Below are 15839 nucleotides of genomic sequence, written 5' to 3'. Positions count from 1 at the left end.
GTTATGTTACATGTACCATTCTTTCTTCTGTTGTTTACTGCTCTGAGTTCTTCCTATCCATTTCACGATTCAGTTGTCTTTGGATATTATTCTTCATCTAACATTGCCGTAATTTACCTCATTTACTTTGCATCAGGTTTCTCGAACGCGAGTTTCTCCATTACCCATTTCTTGGTAGAGGCTCTGCTACCAATGACTCAAGCAAAAGTTAAGCAAGTTTGAGCGCGGTTAGTAGTTGGAAGAGAGTGAATCGTTCGATTCTGTTGGCACACTCCCTCGCTGAGTCTTTGGACTCTGGAGGTGTCACATAATAATAATAATCTCGACAAGCTGCAATCCCTTGTTGATTATGCTTTCGTCAACATCCAATTGTGTTATCTCTTACAGATCTCAAAGATTTGTATCTTGATCTGTTGTATTTCGTCTCACATGTAAGTCCAGTGATCGTCCTCTGTGCCTGTTTTAATTTGCAAGATAATGAATGAAAAAAATGTATTGGGTGAATAAATTTTAGCTTGCTTTTCTATATACCTTTTTTATTTCTTTTTTATTTATACTAATTTTATTATCTCGAATAATCGCAGTTCGATGATATTTGAATTCAGAAAGTGGCACTTTAAAATTTCTGAAAATGGGAAATCGATTATTTTCCATAGTGCAGTGGAAGAACAAAGGGATGTGTTCTCTGCAGTTAGAAATTACCCAAAATTTATCTTCAGTTGAATAGTGAGTTAGTAGCTCTCATATAGAAGCAGTAGGTTTTTTTCTTGCATGATTGCCCTCTGCAGACACTCAGTACAGGCAAATTGGCCAGAGAATACATGCAGTTAACAGACAGAAATAGTACTAGTGGGTTATGTATGGTGTAGTATCTAGATTGTGTAGATAAAGGATAAAGTAGTGTGGAGAGTGGATTGTATGTGTTGAGTCATACTCCATAGAGGTGCTGTGTAATAACTTTCTCCAACTGTCATCTGTATATCCGGATATAACTGTACACATTTGTACTTTTTCAATGAATGCTGTCATATACATTTTTATAATCTATAAATAGAATATGGACATGGTTATTTTCTTTTTTTTTCCCCTCAGAATGTTTTAATTTAAAAAAAATTAAAATAAATGAAATCCCAAATATAAACCCAGATTCATATCCATTTCGCACACACCTGTAGTCTTAACACCAATTTAAACACTCTGCACTAGTACATACAGACATTTAAACCTGATCTACAATTCCCAACTGAACCTTAGCTAGCAGCTTCAATCTTTGTTGTCTGCCTCAGATTTTGTAATTACATTTTGCACAATTCCTTATGCACAATTGACTTGTGCATTTGTGAACTTATACATTCCATGCCAGAGAATGACAAACCACTTTGTGATATATTGTGGCTTATATACTTTTCTTTTTTTTGCCCTGCTGAACTGTCCATCACTCCACTTTCTTCTAATAATTCAACTAGAGCAGCCAGTGGTCAATACCTATACACTCTCCAACCCCAAACAAACTTCTCATCTTCTTTCATTTCACCCACCTCTGTTCTTTGGAACAGATTGTTCCAAATATATTTTCCTGGATTGATTTATACCTTTTAACCTCGCCTTGCATAAGCACATCACATCTGTACTTTCCCCCTTCCTGCATCAAAAAAATTAGGTGTATTTTTCTACTCAAGACATTTCTCACCAGTACATTTCCTAACTATGAATTCCAAATTCACCTTACTTGTAGAATATAATTCTTACATATGGGATTGTGCAACCAAAAATAAATAAAAATGCTTAATCCTGTCCAGAGGAGGGCAAGTTAAGTAGCAATCCTCATCTTGCTGACTTACTCCAGTCATAGATGCACTGTTTCTACTTTGTGCCTCTTTTGTAGGTATTTATGGAAAATGTTCTGAACTGGCCAACACCATTCCTCTGCTTTCCAGGCAAAAATGGAATACAAGGAGTGATTACAGTCCAGGGAATTATTTTTATGGCAGTAGGAAATATTGTGAATGAATAACTTATTAAATGGAAAAGGAGATAAAGTAGATTATATAGTGGTGCTGTTTAATAATCAGTTTATCGAGACATTTCCTTCTGGAAAATCAGATTTTATACCTGGAGGAATGGGAAGAAGTGAAGGCTTAAAACCGCATAAGGAGAATGCATTTTGAATACTAAGTACTCTGGAAGTCAATAAGGCAGTGTGACTGGATGGGAATCACATCTCTTGAGAGAATGTAGTTATCAGAATGGGTTGGTTAAAGGGAGATCATGTTTCACTAACTTACTTATGACTATAACAAGGTGACAAATACCTTGGACAGGGAAGATGCATATATACAGTGCCGTACTTAGATTTTGCAAAGGCTTTTGATAGACTGCCACACGACAAGCTGTTAAATAAATTGAAACAGATGGAATTGGATAACAGACTTCTGAGTTGGATCAGTGACTGACTGTCGGATAGGTATCAGAAAGTTGTATATGGGGTGCGGTATTCCGAAAGAGAAAGGTTACTAGTGGCGTGGGCAGGGGTCAGTTTTAGGGCCATTGTTGTTCAGTTTGTATGTTAATGATATTGGGTTGGGTTTAACTAGTGATATGCAGCTGTTTGCAGATGATGCAAAACTGGGAAAAGCAATGCAGAGTCAAGTGGATGTTATTGCATTACAAGATGACTTCAATAGATTGCGTGAATGGGCTGATAAGTGGAACTGTCAGTTCAATGTTTCAAAAGTGTAAGGTTTTGAGATTAGGTAAGCAACGATGGGAAGCAAAGTATACACTTGGTGGGGAAACTTTAACAGAAGTAGAGGAGATGAGAGATCCAGGAGTGATGGTGGACAAGGGCCTGAAATTCAGGGGCCACATTGCACAAGTTGTGAAGACATCACACCGGATAATGGGCAATGATTCCATTGTAAGGCCTTAATCCAGCTTCATATGGATTATTGTGCATAGATTTGGTTGCTGGATTTTCATGGCGATGAGGACATGTTAGAAAGGGTCTAGAGAAGATTCACAAAGGTAGTCAGTGGTCTTTGGAATGTGGAGTACGAGGACAGATTAAGAGAATGTAAGTTGCAGAGCCTTGTGAATAAGAGGAGGGGGGGATACGATTGAGACATATAAGCTAGTCAGGAGTTGTTATCGGGTCGACATGGAAGAGAATTTTCATAGAATGGGAGAGGGAAGTAGAACAAGAGGCCATTGCTGGAAACTATAAGGAGGGTGTAAACAGATGAGTGATGTGCAGGTTCTTTACATGGAGAGTAATTGGTTAGTTGAATGCATTGCCTGGGTGTGTTGTGAATGTAGACACATTGAATCAGATTAAGGCCTGGTTGGATGAACTTATTGGGCAATAGTGTGTACCTTCCACGATGAATCTCTGACTCCATGGAGGTCAGATGTTAATAATAATAATGTGCTAAGGAACTGATAGCTCCATTGACCTGACTGTTAATGAAAGCCTAGCTACTGGAACAGTATGCAGTGAAAAGAGGGTATTACGATGCTGTTTCACTAGAGTGGTGGTAGAATGCAGTTATGTATACGACTTTAAGATTTTGGAGAAATTAGTAAGGGATTATATATGAAAATGCACAGATAAGGACAATATATTTGAAAGTCGGTATGGATTTGTTAAAGGGTGCTCTTGTTTCAGTAATTTCAGTAATTTGTATTCCCTTTAGAGTAAAGTGAAAGGAGCATTTGAAGGGGAAAGATATGCACTGCATTTTGCAAAGGCATTTGGTAGTATGTCACAACATAATAAGCTGATATTTAAGTTGCAACATGTGGGGTTAAATATCAGATTAGCAAAGTGCATTGGAAGTTGTCTGTCTGATAGATATCAGAGAGTTGACTTTGAAATAATGCTGGATCTTTAATAACCACTTTTTCTAAGCAATTGGTCTCAGAGTGGATATGTGTTGGATTAATAATAAACTTGTTCCGCCTTGTGCTCTGCAAATTAGAAACTTTCCTCTTCACTGAGGGCACCCAGGAGACTCTGTACTTTCTGTGAGTATGTAGCAAGTCTTTCACCTCTAATTGCATTCTCCCTATTCTGTATTTAAATGTTACACCAACACCAACAGTGAACAACAATACTATATATATATATTGTATTGTGTATGTGTGTGTGTACACACACTATCTACCAATAATTGTCTGGACAACCCTGTTATTTGAAGTTATGGAACATTTATAGAGAAACATTAAAATACAGAATAGGGAGAATACAATTAGAGGTGAATTAGACTTGCTACATACTCACAGAAAGTACCGAGTCTCCTGGGTACCCTCTGTGAAGAGGAAAGTTTCTAATGTTATGGTTTGTTAATTGCATAAATAAAAACCAGTGTAGAGATATTAGGAAGCAGTATTTCATCTCAGCAGTTGATACAGGTAGTATGGCAATACAATGTGAACTCAGTGACTTTGAGAGAGGCATCATCGTAGGCTGTCACATTGGTGGCATGTCCATATGTGCCATTGCTACTCAATTGTAGCATCCCAAATCAACGGTTGGCAATGTGGTCAACAAATGGAGACATTCTGCCATCACTACTGCAGGAAAACACTCAGGGCAGTTGCCAAAAATGACTGACAGGGACAGAAGGGTGTTAAAATGGGTGACATGCAAAAGCAAGCTAGAATTGGCACAGACCATCTGTGATGAGTTTCAGAGCACCAGTAGCAACACGGCAAGCACTAATAATGTATGAAAAAAACTCCATTTATTGGGTTTCCACAGAAGAGCAGCAGTGCACAAGCTGAACACTACAAAAATGAACAAGGCAGCTCATCTGGTCTGGCGCATGTGTAAACAACCGGACAATTGACCAATAGAAAATGGTACTCTGGAGCAATGAATCAAGGTTCACCTGTTTCCAGTCTGATGGTAGGGTGTGGAGTCAGCCTGGTGAACGCTTGTTACCACAGTGTGTTGTACCCACAGTGAATTTTGGTGGTGGAGTGTGCATTCAACTGGTTTGGAGTGGGACCATTGGTTGTTGTCTGTGGTTCCATGAAGGCAGCTCAGTACCTTGATATTCTGGATAATCGGGTGCTGCCTGCACTGTGGAGTTTTTATGGAACGGATCCGTGTTACTATCAAGACGACAATGTACTATGCCACAAAGCTGCAGTGGTTATGAAATGGCATGAAGAGATGGCCTGGCCTGTTCAGTCCTGACCTCAACTCCATCAAACACCTGTTGGACAAATTGGAACGGTGATAGAGGTTCAGAGCAGCACATCCTCGAGCTGTTGCTGAACTCAGTGCTGCTTTGATGGAGGAATGGAGACAAATTCCACCTGATGTCTTCGGCACATTGGTAGAGAGTCTCCTTCAAAGGGTGCAAGAGGCGATCTAAGCCAAAGGTAGACATACCTGATATTAGGTTTCATCTACTGATATAAATGTAAATTTCTAAAGTGTCTGGACAATTTTTGGTGGATTGTGTCCAAAAAAAAAAAATAAAGATTACATATCCACTTTACCAGCATTTGTAGCCTTAAGAGCAACACAAACTACAATCACTTGTAGTGCCATCTGAACTGGAACTGTTATTTTTAAAGGAATTTAACTAGTGACTTGAACAGCTACTCCCAATTTCAGATGTCTAAACACCTTACACAGTCTTCCAGTATCAAGGCATTCATTTGGTCTAACTTCTCATGTCACAGAATGCCAAACCTAGAATCACAATAGTTGGATCTGCTCTTTCTCAAAATGTACCTTGTCATACTTCATCTCATTTGTTTGCTCTGTCCCTCTAAATTCTGATAACCACTCTGATCTTTTTTAATTACCTGTCTCTAAGGCTTGATATTTTGCAGTCTGAGTACACAAACAGTGAGGTTATTGTTCTTAATGATTTCAATGTCTCCCCTACTCAAACTGATTTCCTTTTTCTATTTGCGTCAATCAAGCTAGTGAAGATGCTGAGTCATTTGCTGTTAGTAATGATATAACATTACAAGGTAATCCTCTACTAATACTTTCCTTCTGAATCCACTGTGGATGTCAGTTTTCCTCTTGTTAACCTTAACCATACTCAAGTTTCTTTTATTACTGAACACTTTTCACTTAGCAATTCTGAGTGTTGTCCAAATGGGATGAATTCTCCTCTTCCTCTTTTCTGTTCTCTGGCCTGCCCATTCTGCCCAAAATTTCTAACTTCTATCCAAGCCCTGGTTCTCCAGTGTAACATGGCAGTCTAAAAAAAAAAAAAAAAGCATATCACAACTAGTTTGAGACCAAAACTGTAACTTCAGCTTCACACTCAACCAGTAGTGCAGCTTACAACAGATGCAGGGAAAAAAAATTATGAACAGTTTATGTCAAGGAGACTGGTCACTCTCTGGGATATAATGTCCAAGAGTATCTCCTCTCACTGCACATTGCTATTCTGTCTTTCCATCTAACCATGATCTAATAATGACCACAAACAGTGACACTGTGACAAAAAGAAATCTCCCTCATAAACTAATCTCAGTAAAAAATATATACATGGCAACCAATCACTACATACAAACCATGCCAAAATCTCCTGTTTAAAAACTCACTTTTAATCTACTTTGCCAACATGTGCAGCGTTAATACCAAAATAAATGTCATCATTCATCATCACTTGCAGTCATCGTCCAGACTTCTTACTCATGAGAGAAACCCAAATAGATATTCATCTGCTACTGTACACCTCCAACGTACAAATTACACACACCACAACTCTTTTTGCCCAAAAGGTAGCACGTGTGCCTTTGAGATCAGACTATATGCAGAAAATCGCTAATTTAAAATCCCCTGCTTTTGACCTCTAGCTCAAGGTTTCCTTGCCTCATTATACCCAAGGTAAAATACTTTCTACATAGATGGAACATCAGCTCGGGTGTTGCATGATGCAAAGGAATTGTCAACGCCTCTTGATTATTTAGTTTGTTTGAAGTCTGGTATGGTCCATAGGGAGTGGAAGGAAGGCAAAGTAGTTCCTTTGCATAAAGGTGGCTCTAAAACTGCTGTAGATAATTACAGACCATTCACCATCTCGGGAGTGGTGGTAAAACTATTGGAAAAGTTGATTAAAGACAAAATTCAAGAATGGGTGGATCAGAATATGATACTCTATAGGGGCCAACATGGTTTTGTTAAAGTTCGATCTTGCCTTAGCAATTTATTAACTTTTTATAATAGAATGATATCTGAGTTGGACAAAGGAAATGGCTACACAGTGGTACTTCTGGATTTTTGCTAAGGCATTTGACAGGATACCCCATGGAATACTGTTGTGGAAATAGCAGCAGATGGGGATGGATACTAAACTGGTGATATGAATTAGAGAATGGCTCAGGGAGAGATACCAGAAGGTGGTGTGTGGAGGAGCAGAGACCAGGATGAGGCAGGTGACTAGTGGTGTACCTCAGGGCTCTGTGCTTGGACCATTGTTGTTTAATTTGTATAAGTGATATAGGAAATAGCATAAAGGGAGATATTCAGTTGTTTGCTGATGATGCAAAATTGGGTAGTGCAATAAAAAATGGCAAAATGTGCAAAAGGTAATGGATATCAGTTCAATGTGGAAAAGTGTAAAGTTATGCATTTTGGAATTAAAAGATTACCAGCTTTGTACTACATTGATGGAACGGTACTCCAAGAGAGATTAATGAGGCTAGGGACTTGGGGGTGTTGGTAGACAGGGAGATGAAGTTCAGGGGACACATTGCTAAGGTGTCCAAGGAACACACTAACATCCAGAGATAGAGGTTATTATTCCCCTTTATAAAGCATTGATACTTACACATTTGAATTACTATGCTCAGGTCTGGTCCATTCCTTGGAGATGAGGAGGTTGTGGAAAGGGTTCAGAGGAGAGTGACTAAGTTGGTGAGTGATGTAAAAAATGCTCCCTACATTGATAGATTGAGAGCTTGTGGATTGCAGAGGTTGGTTGATAAGCAGAGAAGAGGGAATACGATAGAAACATTTAAATTACTAAAAGGTTTTTATAAGATTGATGCAGGGGAAATGTTTCAGCTGTGTGACAGTGATGGAAGAACGAGAGGTCATCCCTGGAAATTAAGGAAAAGTGTGGTTAACAAGGGTGTGAGAACGAGGTTTTTCGCCTGGACGGTGCTGAATGAGTGGAATGCATTGCCTGACTCAGTTGTGAGTTCTTTGTTTGTAAATGAATTCAAGAAGAGATATGATAGATACTGTTTTGATAGGTTAGGTCTCCTGCGATGAGTCTACTGACTTCATGGAGATACTTGTAATAATAATAATAAAATACACATATCTTAGAGATGAGTGACATAATTAATGCATTTTGTGAAAAACTAGAATTATGGAACAAAAAGGTAAAGCAACAGAAATTAGAAATGTTTGCAAATGTGGATGAATTTATCAAAACCTTCAAGGCAGAAGAGCAACACATCAAAGTTTTATTTGCAGCTATTGAAAATCATTTAACAATGATTTATGTGGGTTAAAAACCCATTTCAAATTACTCCTGAGGGTTTCTTAATTGAAGAAGAGGAACAATTTACAGACTTCACGTCAAGTGGCAAAATCAAAAGACAATTTGCATCTAAATCAATGTTTGAATTTTGGGCTGGTGTTGATGATGAATTTTCTGCGCTAAAGTCAAGAACTTTTCATGCACTTTTGCCATTTCCAACATCTTATCTTTGTGAAATCAGGTTTTCTGCAGTGACTGCCTTAAAAATAAAATATAGATATCAGTTAAATATAGAAAGAGAACTAAGGGTGTCAGTTTCCAATGTATCACCATATGAAAAGCTTTGCTCTGCAACACAGGCTTAAGGAAGCTGTTAATTTTTAGATTCATTATTATTGTTTAGTTTTAATTAGTTGCTCAGTATTTGCAATATTGATATGTTCCCATAAGCATAACAAGTTTATAGTGAATTTTATACATTTATAGACATATATATTATATTATATATGAATTTTAGACATATATGGTGAATTTTATACGTTTTATTTTATTTTCAGAGTATATTTTATGTTTTTGTTTTTATATCGTTTTTGTGTCAATAAACAGTTTCATTAAATGCTTTTGTTTCAATAAAGTCGTTTTTCAGTTTTTCCTTTGATTTCCACTTTCTTTGCAACCCCCCCCCCCTCCCCAGGGTAGCATGCCCATGGGTTGGGAATCACTGCCTTAACCATTTGCCCTCCCCCTCCCCCACAATACTGATGTGCTATAGATTTTGCAACCTTTCATGTGCGGATCTGATTATTATTAAGAGAGACCTCCAGGGAATCCTAAACTCAGAGGGAGGACATACTATTCACATGAGCTGACATACCTGTTCTTGAATCCATTCATGCTATTTGCACACACACAACTTCTAACAGCAATCCATTTCAATCATGCACCCTACAAGAGAAAAATATAGCCCTCACTCCCCTTTTTGACAGCATTCATTCTCAACTTACAAGGATGTCCTCATGTCCTTTCCCCACTCTCCATAAAATGAAAAATTCCATCTACTGAAATTCTGTATAACCCTTTCATAAGTTTGTAAGTCTCAATCATATCACCCTCTTTCTCCTGTTTGCTAGTGTCTGCAGTCTACAAATTCTCAATCTATCTTCATAATCAGTATTCCACAATCCTAATATCATTTTGACACTCTCTTTTGCACTATATCCTGTATCAGAAATACCACGGTAAGCAGGAGACCAGACCTGCACACAATAGTCCAAGTGAGATCTTATCCAGGCTTTGTAAAGAGGCAAAATGCCCTCCTTATATTTACATGTGAACATTCATTTCAGCATGGCAGTTATCTTTTGCGTTGTATTTGCAATCTTTGCTACATGGCCTCTGAACTTCAACTTTCTATCTACTAACACTCCAAGATACCTTGCCTCATCCGTTTCTTCTACCATAATCCTGCCAGTGTTATACAACATTGGATATCTAATCATACCAAAGTGCACGAACTTATATTTATTAACATTTAACTGACAACCATTTTGACATACCCACAAATTCCAGCCTATTGAAATTATTCTGCAAGTACGTATCGGTAGCACTCCTGATTACCTTACCTATCTTTGCATCATCAGCAAATAGCTGTCTGTCACATGTCAGATCCTTCCCAATATCATTAATGTACAGATTGAATAACAATGGACCAAGGACTGATCATTGAGGCACACTGCTGGTTATTTTGAATCCTGCAGATTCACACCTCCCATATACTACTTTTTGATATCTATCAGTCAGCCATCTTCTTATCCATGCCAATAGTTGATAATCCAATCCCATATTCTCCAATTTATGCAACAGTCTTCCATGCTATATTCTGTCAAAAGCTTTAGCAAAATCCAAAAGTATCATGGTGTATTCATTCCCATTGTCTAGCTCAGTGGTAACATTATTATAGAATGTGAGCATGTTTCTAAAATATGACATTCCATTAGCAAACCCATGCTGTTCGTTGCAAAGAGATCGGATCTGGTATTATATATAAGTATCAAAATTATCATGAGACAAGTCTGCAGACATTTCAAAGTTAACAGTGATAATATGTCATTAATAGCTAATGGCTTCATTAGCCTTTATTGACTTTTACTATTTTAACTTTATGAAACTGCTTATTATACCCAGAGCTTGATAACTTGTGTTAGATGTAGTTTATGAAAAAATTACTATAATTATATATTATTATAATTACTATTATTCAGGCCTCCATGGAGTTGAGAGACTCATCGTGGGGGAAATCCTTCCTAGGAAATACAAAGTCTGTCATACCATTCCTTGAACTCATTGACCATTCTTGCTCTCACCACTCTATCAGACATTGCACTCCACGGTTCAACCACCCTCCATGCAAAGAAACCACTCCTCACCCTCTTGCTGGTGGGATTATGCTAGAAGAAACCGATCAAGTAGGGTTCTTGGAGTTTTAATAGAATAGCAAGTTGAAGTTCAAGGTCCATATAATAAAGATTGCAAATACTACACAGAGGATAATTGCAATGCTGAAGCAAACCTTGACATGTAAAGAAAAGGAAGTCGTTTTGCCTTTTTACAAGGCAAAATAACTTCCTTGGACCTTGCTTATGTTCAGGTTGGTCTCCTGGTTTCTATGGTATAGTGGAGAGAGAGAGAGTGTTAAAAATGATATCAGGATTTTGCCATACCAATTATGAAGGCGGATTGAGAATTTTTAGACTGCATACATTAGAAAACAGAAAAAAGGGGAGGGAGTGATATGTTTGAGACTTACAGGCTTCTGAAAGGGCTATGCATGATACCATTAGATGGAATTTTTTTATTTTATGGAAAGTGGGGAAAGGATCAGAAGGCATCCTTGGAAGTTGAGAATGAATGCTGTCAAGAAGGGAGTGAGAGCTAGATTTTTCTCTCATAGAGTGGTGTGTGATTGGAATGGATTGCCATTGGATGTTGTGTGTGTGAATGAATTGAAAAATAGGTATGACAGCTAGTGCGGGTAGTATGTGATCTTCCTTGATGAGTTTCTGACTTCCTGGAGGTTTCTCTTATAATAATAATAATAATAATAATAATAATGTCTACTTGATTAAAATATTTTTACACCATTCATTACTATAATTTCATTTTTGATTTTTTTGTGTGTGTGTGTTTGAAAATTTCATAGATATTATGTGAAAAAAAAAAAATTGTGAGGCTCCACAGTCTTAAAAAGTTTCAGAACACTGTGCTAGACATATTTAGCCATACTGATGAGAGTGATGTTCAAAGTCCAGAAAGAAGACAATTACTAAGGGAGTAGAAGAATGAATCGGTTATAAGGAGAATGAGGTGATGTTACTAAGGCTGTAAGGTTGGATGTTGTATTGCTGTGTATTTTTAGAAAAGATGTGATGGGTTGGCCATTGACATTGTTGTTCAATGTGCTTGCAATAGCAGATTCCAAAATAACTTAACAAAGGAAAGTACAATAATGCTGCTGCCAAGATAGAGGTTTCTTATTATAGATAGTCTGCATATCTACAATTCTCAGTAAGGTATTGTTAGAGAGATATTGATTAGGATTAGTGTATAAGAGCATATTGATAGCCATAGGATTCAGTATATTGGTCAGAATGGTTTTGTAAATTGGATGTTATTATCATCATCATCAGAACTCCATGCAGAAAATACACATCATGAAAGATCTTACTGTCACATGTTGTGACAATAGTAGTTCATGAAACCGTCCTTTAAACTCATAACTATAGAATAACACTTATGCCACAGTAAATAACTTTTTTTATTATGTAATATTTCATCTTATGTATCATAAGACATCATCAGTACAATTACCAAACAACAAAAGGAATTGAATTTAAAAAAAACAGTAGTGTGCATGGTTAAATTGGAATCCCTCTACATATACAGTCGCATGCTCATGGATTAAAACTACTGGGGTGAAATTAAATTAAAATATTATTATTATTATTATTCAGGCCTCCATGGAGGGGAGGTCCTTCCTAAGAACATAAAGTCTGTCAAGAATCATCGAGGGGAGGTTCCCCCCCCCCAAGAAACACAAAGTCTATCATACCACTCCTTAAACTCATTGACCGTTCTCGCTCCCACCACTCCATCAGGCAATGCATTCCACGGTTCACCCACCCTCCACACAAAGAAACCACTCCTTACCCTCTTGCTCACAGTTTCCTTTCGTAACTTCCAGGGATGGCCTCTTGTCATCACTCCTTCCCGCTGTTCAACCAAGCAAAAGAACTCCCCAGTGTCAACCCTGTAACCACCTCTCAACAGTTTAAAAGTCTCAATCATATCACCTCTCCTTCTTCTATCCACCAAACTCTGCAGTCCACATTCCCTCAGCCAATCCTCATAGCTATGCTTGTACAGTCCTGAAACCATCTTTGTCATCCGTCTTTGTATCCTTTCTACAGTTAATTCAACCCCTTCAAATCCTGGGGACCAAATCTGAGAACAATAGTCCAAGTGTGGTCTGATCAGAGACTTATACAATGGAATGATAATATAACAGATAAATTATTTAATATAATTGAGGATAACAATTTACCAAACTTTTGGAATAGTGAGACAGTTATTCCAAGTAAGAATAGGTCTATGAAGTAAGGCTTTAGCAATTTCTTTATATAAATGTTCATGTTTATATATGGATCTATGTAGTAGCTTAGAGTTTTGCCATTGGATCTTGTGGTTAGCATTTTCAATTTCATGTTGTGCAAGGCTAGATTTGTTAGGATTGATAAGATGGTGTGATAGATCTATTTATTTATAGATATTCCTGTTTGTCCATAGTAAACCCATCAACCAAATTCACAACTTGCTACCGTCTCCAAAAGACAAACTCTCACCAATGATGCTACCCGGCATATATGAAGTACCATGTTCACGTAACTTGTCTTACTATGGACAAACAGGCAGATCTATAAAGGAACATATCTCTGAACATCAAAACCACATCCGTCTTATCAAACCTCACGAATCTGGCATTGTACAACATGAAATCGAAAACACCAACCACAGGATCCAATGGCAGAATGCTAAGCTACTACATGGATCTGTGTATAAACATGAACATTTATATAAAGAAAGTGCCAAAGCCTTACTTCATAGACCTAATCTTAATCAGAACAACTGTCTCACTATTCGAAAAGTTTAGGAAATTGTTATCCACAATTGTATTAAATAATTTATCCATTATTTTAATTTAATTTAATTAATTTTAATTTCAGCACAGTAGTTTTGATCCATGAATATGCGACTGTATACATAGAGGGATTCCAATTTAAGCATGCACGCTATTGTTTTTTGAATTCAGATCCTATTGCTGTTCGATAATTGTACTGATGATGTCTTGTGATACATAAGACAAATATTTATGTAATAAAAAAGTTATTTACTGTGGCATATGTGTTATTCTATAATTATGGATACCCCCAAAGGTTTTACTATATATACACTCATACCTCACTATACAGCCAAGATATGTTCGTGGAAAGTCAGCCGCAAAGCGAAATTCTGTATAACGAATCATTTATTTCTATATAAAGCCGTATAAATTCGGTAAGATCAGTTCCAATTTTATAAAAAAATTAGAAAATCATTGGGTTTCTGGTTGAAAATGCATTTTTTATTTCATTTAAAATAACATTTACATTTCTTCTTCTTATTATTGTGCTATCTTCTATCGAAGGTCAGCGACCATCTTGGCGAACAAACTGCGCTCTTGTGCTAATCTGAGCAGTTGTGCACTGCTCTTTCCTGCCCATGTCTTGATGTTGTCAAACCGTGATATTCTTTTTCTTCCTCTGGTTCCTTTGCCACCAATTCTTCCAATCAAAATAGTTTGTAGAAGTTGGTATTTGCTGTTTCTCATGATGTGGCCAAGATATGATGTTTTTCGTTTCTTGATTATTTGTACAAGATGTTTAGCTTTGCCAATGGATTTTAAGACATCTTCATTGGTAATTTTTTCTGTCCATGATATCTTTAGCATTCTTCTGTATAGCCACATCTCAAAGGCTTCGATTTTCTTGATGGTTGTCGCCTTCAATGTCCATGTTTCAACTCCATAGAGCAGAATAGACCACACGTAGCATTTCAGCATTCGGCATCTGACTTCCATGTTTAGGTCTTTATTGCAGAATAGTGTTCTCGTTTTCATGAAGGACTGCCGTGCAACTTCGATCCTTGTCTTTATATCTATTTCTGGATCCCACCGTTCATTAAGCCAGCAACCAAGATATTTATATCTTGACACTTGATCGATATTTTTCCCATTGAGTGTCGGTTTCATTGATGAGGCTGGATGTTTGCTGATGATCATGTATTTTGTCTTGTTGATGTTTATATTTATTCCCATTCTTTGGCTTTCTATGTATACTCTGTCAATGAGTTTTTGGAGATCCATAATATTATCTGCAATTAGCACGGTGTCATCTGCATATCGAAGGTTGTTAACAATCTTTCCATTTATTGTGATTCCCTCTGAACATTCTTCCAATGCTTTTTTAAAGATTACCTCTGCATATATGTTGAACAGGAGTGGTGAGAGCACACATCCTTGTCTCACTCCTCTTTTGATATTAATATCACTGGTGGTAATGTTGTCTAATTGAACAGTAGCTGACTGATTCCAATACAGATTTGTTATTAGTCTTATGTCTTGTTCGTCTAGCCTTATTTGTTGAAGGACTTCTATTAAGTTAGTGTGTCTGACTTTGTCAAATGCTTTTTCAAAATCTATGAAACACATAAAGACAGATTTCTGTTTTTCTATGCATTTTTGTATCAATATTTGGAAGGGCCTCTCTAGTACCAAAACCATTCTGAAAGCCGAATTGTGTTTCACTTACAGAGTTTCTTCACTTTTTCTATAAATACGATTCTGAATTACTTTCAAAAATATTTTTAATGTTTGGCTCATTAGACTAATAAGTCGGAAGTCACCACAGGAATTCGCTTTGGGTTTCTTTGGGACAGTGATAAATGTAGATTTGAGCCAATCTGATGGAAATTCATCACTTTCATATATTTTATTAAATAGTTTTTCAAGAAGTTTGATGTTATCTGGTTCTATTAATTTTAAAAATTCTGTTTGCACACCATCTGGTCCACTGGCTTTTCCTGTTTTACTTGTTCGTATAGCATTCTCTATTTCGCATTTCATGATTGCTGGTCCTTGAATGTTATCTTTTATATTTATAGGCTTCTGTCTAGTATCATTGAAAAGTTCTGTTACATATTTTATCCAAATCTGTGCTTTATTCTCTTCTTCTAGAACTATTTTTCCATTTTCGTCTCTTAGAGACACTGTTTGCTTTTTCC

The 15839-nt window shown here is 37.0% G+C and overlaps 1 protein-coding gene across 8 annotated transcripts in view; it reads left to right on the top strand.

The window, feature by feature from the left end:
• LOC150106294 (N-acetyl-D-glucosamine kinase-like) overlaps window positions 1-15839 on the top strand; it is a 285728-nt gene that overhangs the window by 557 nt on the left and 269332 nt on the right. The window contains exon 1 of one of the 8 annotated variants that reach the window (XM_090392324.1): window positions 7-431. The exons of 6 other annotated variants lie outside the window; for them this stretch is intronic. The gene's annotated coding sequence lies outside the window, so the exon portion shown is untranslated. Of the gene's footprint in view, window positions 1-6; window positions 432-5911; window positions 5992-15839 lie in introns of those variants that run through there. One more of the 8 variants, XM_090392327.1, reaches the window with a different exon arrangement.

The sequence above is a fragment of the Typopeltis vanoorti genome, chromosome 5, assembly GCF_054136105.1.
Source record: "Typopeltis vanoorti isolate ZY-2024b chromosome 5, IOZ_Tvanoo_1.0, whole genome shotgun sequence".
NCBI classification, from domain to species: domain Eukaryota; kingdom Metazoa; phylum Arthropoda; class Arachnida; order Uropygi; family Thelyphonidae; genus Typopeltis; species Typopeltis vanoorti.
The sequence above is the reverse complement of the archived record's forward strand: the minus strand, read 5'-3'. Positions and strand labels throughout refer to the sequence as shown.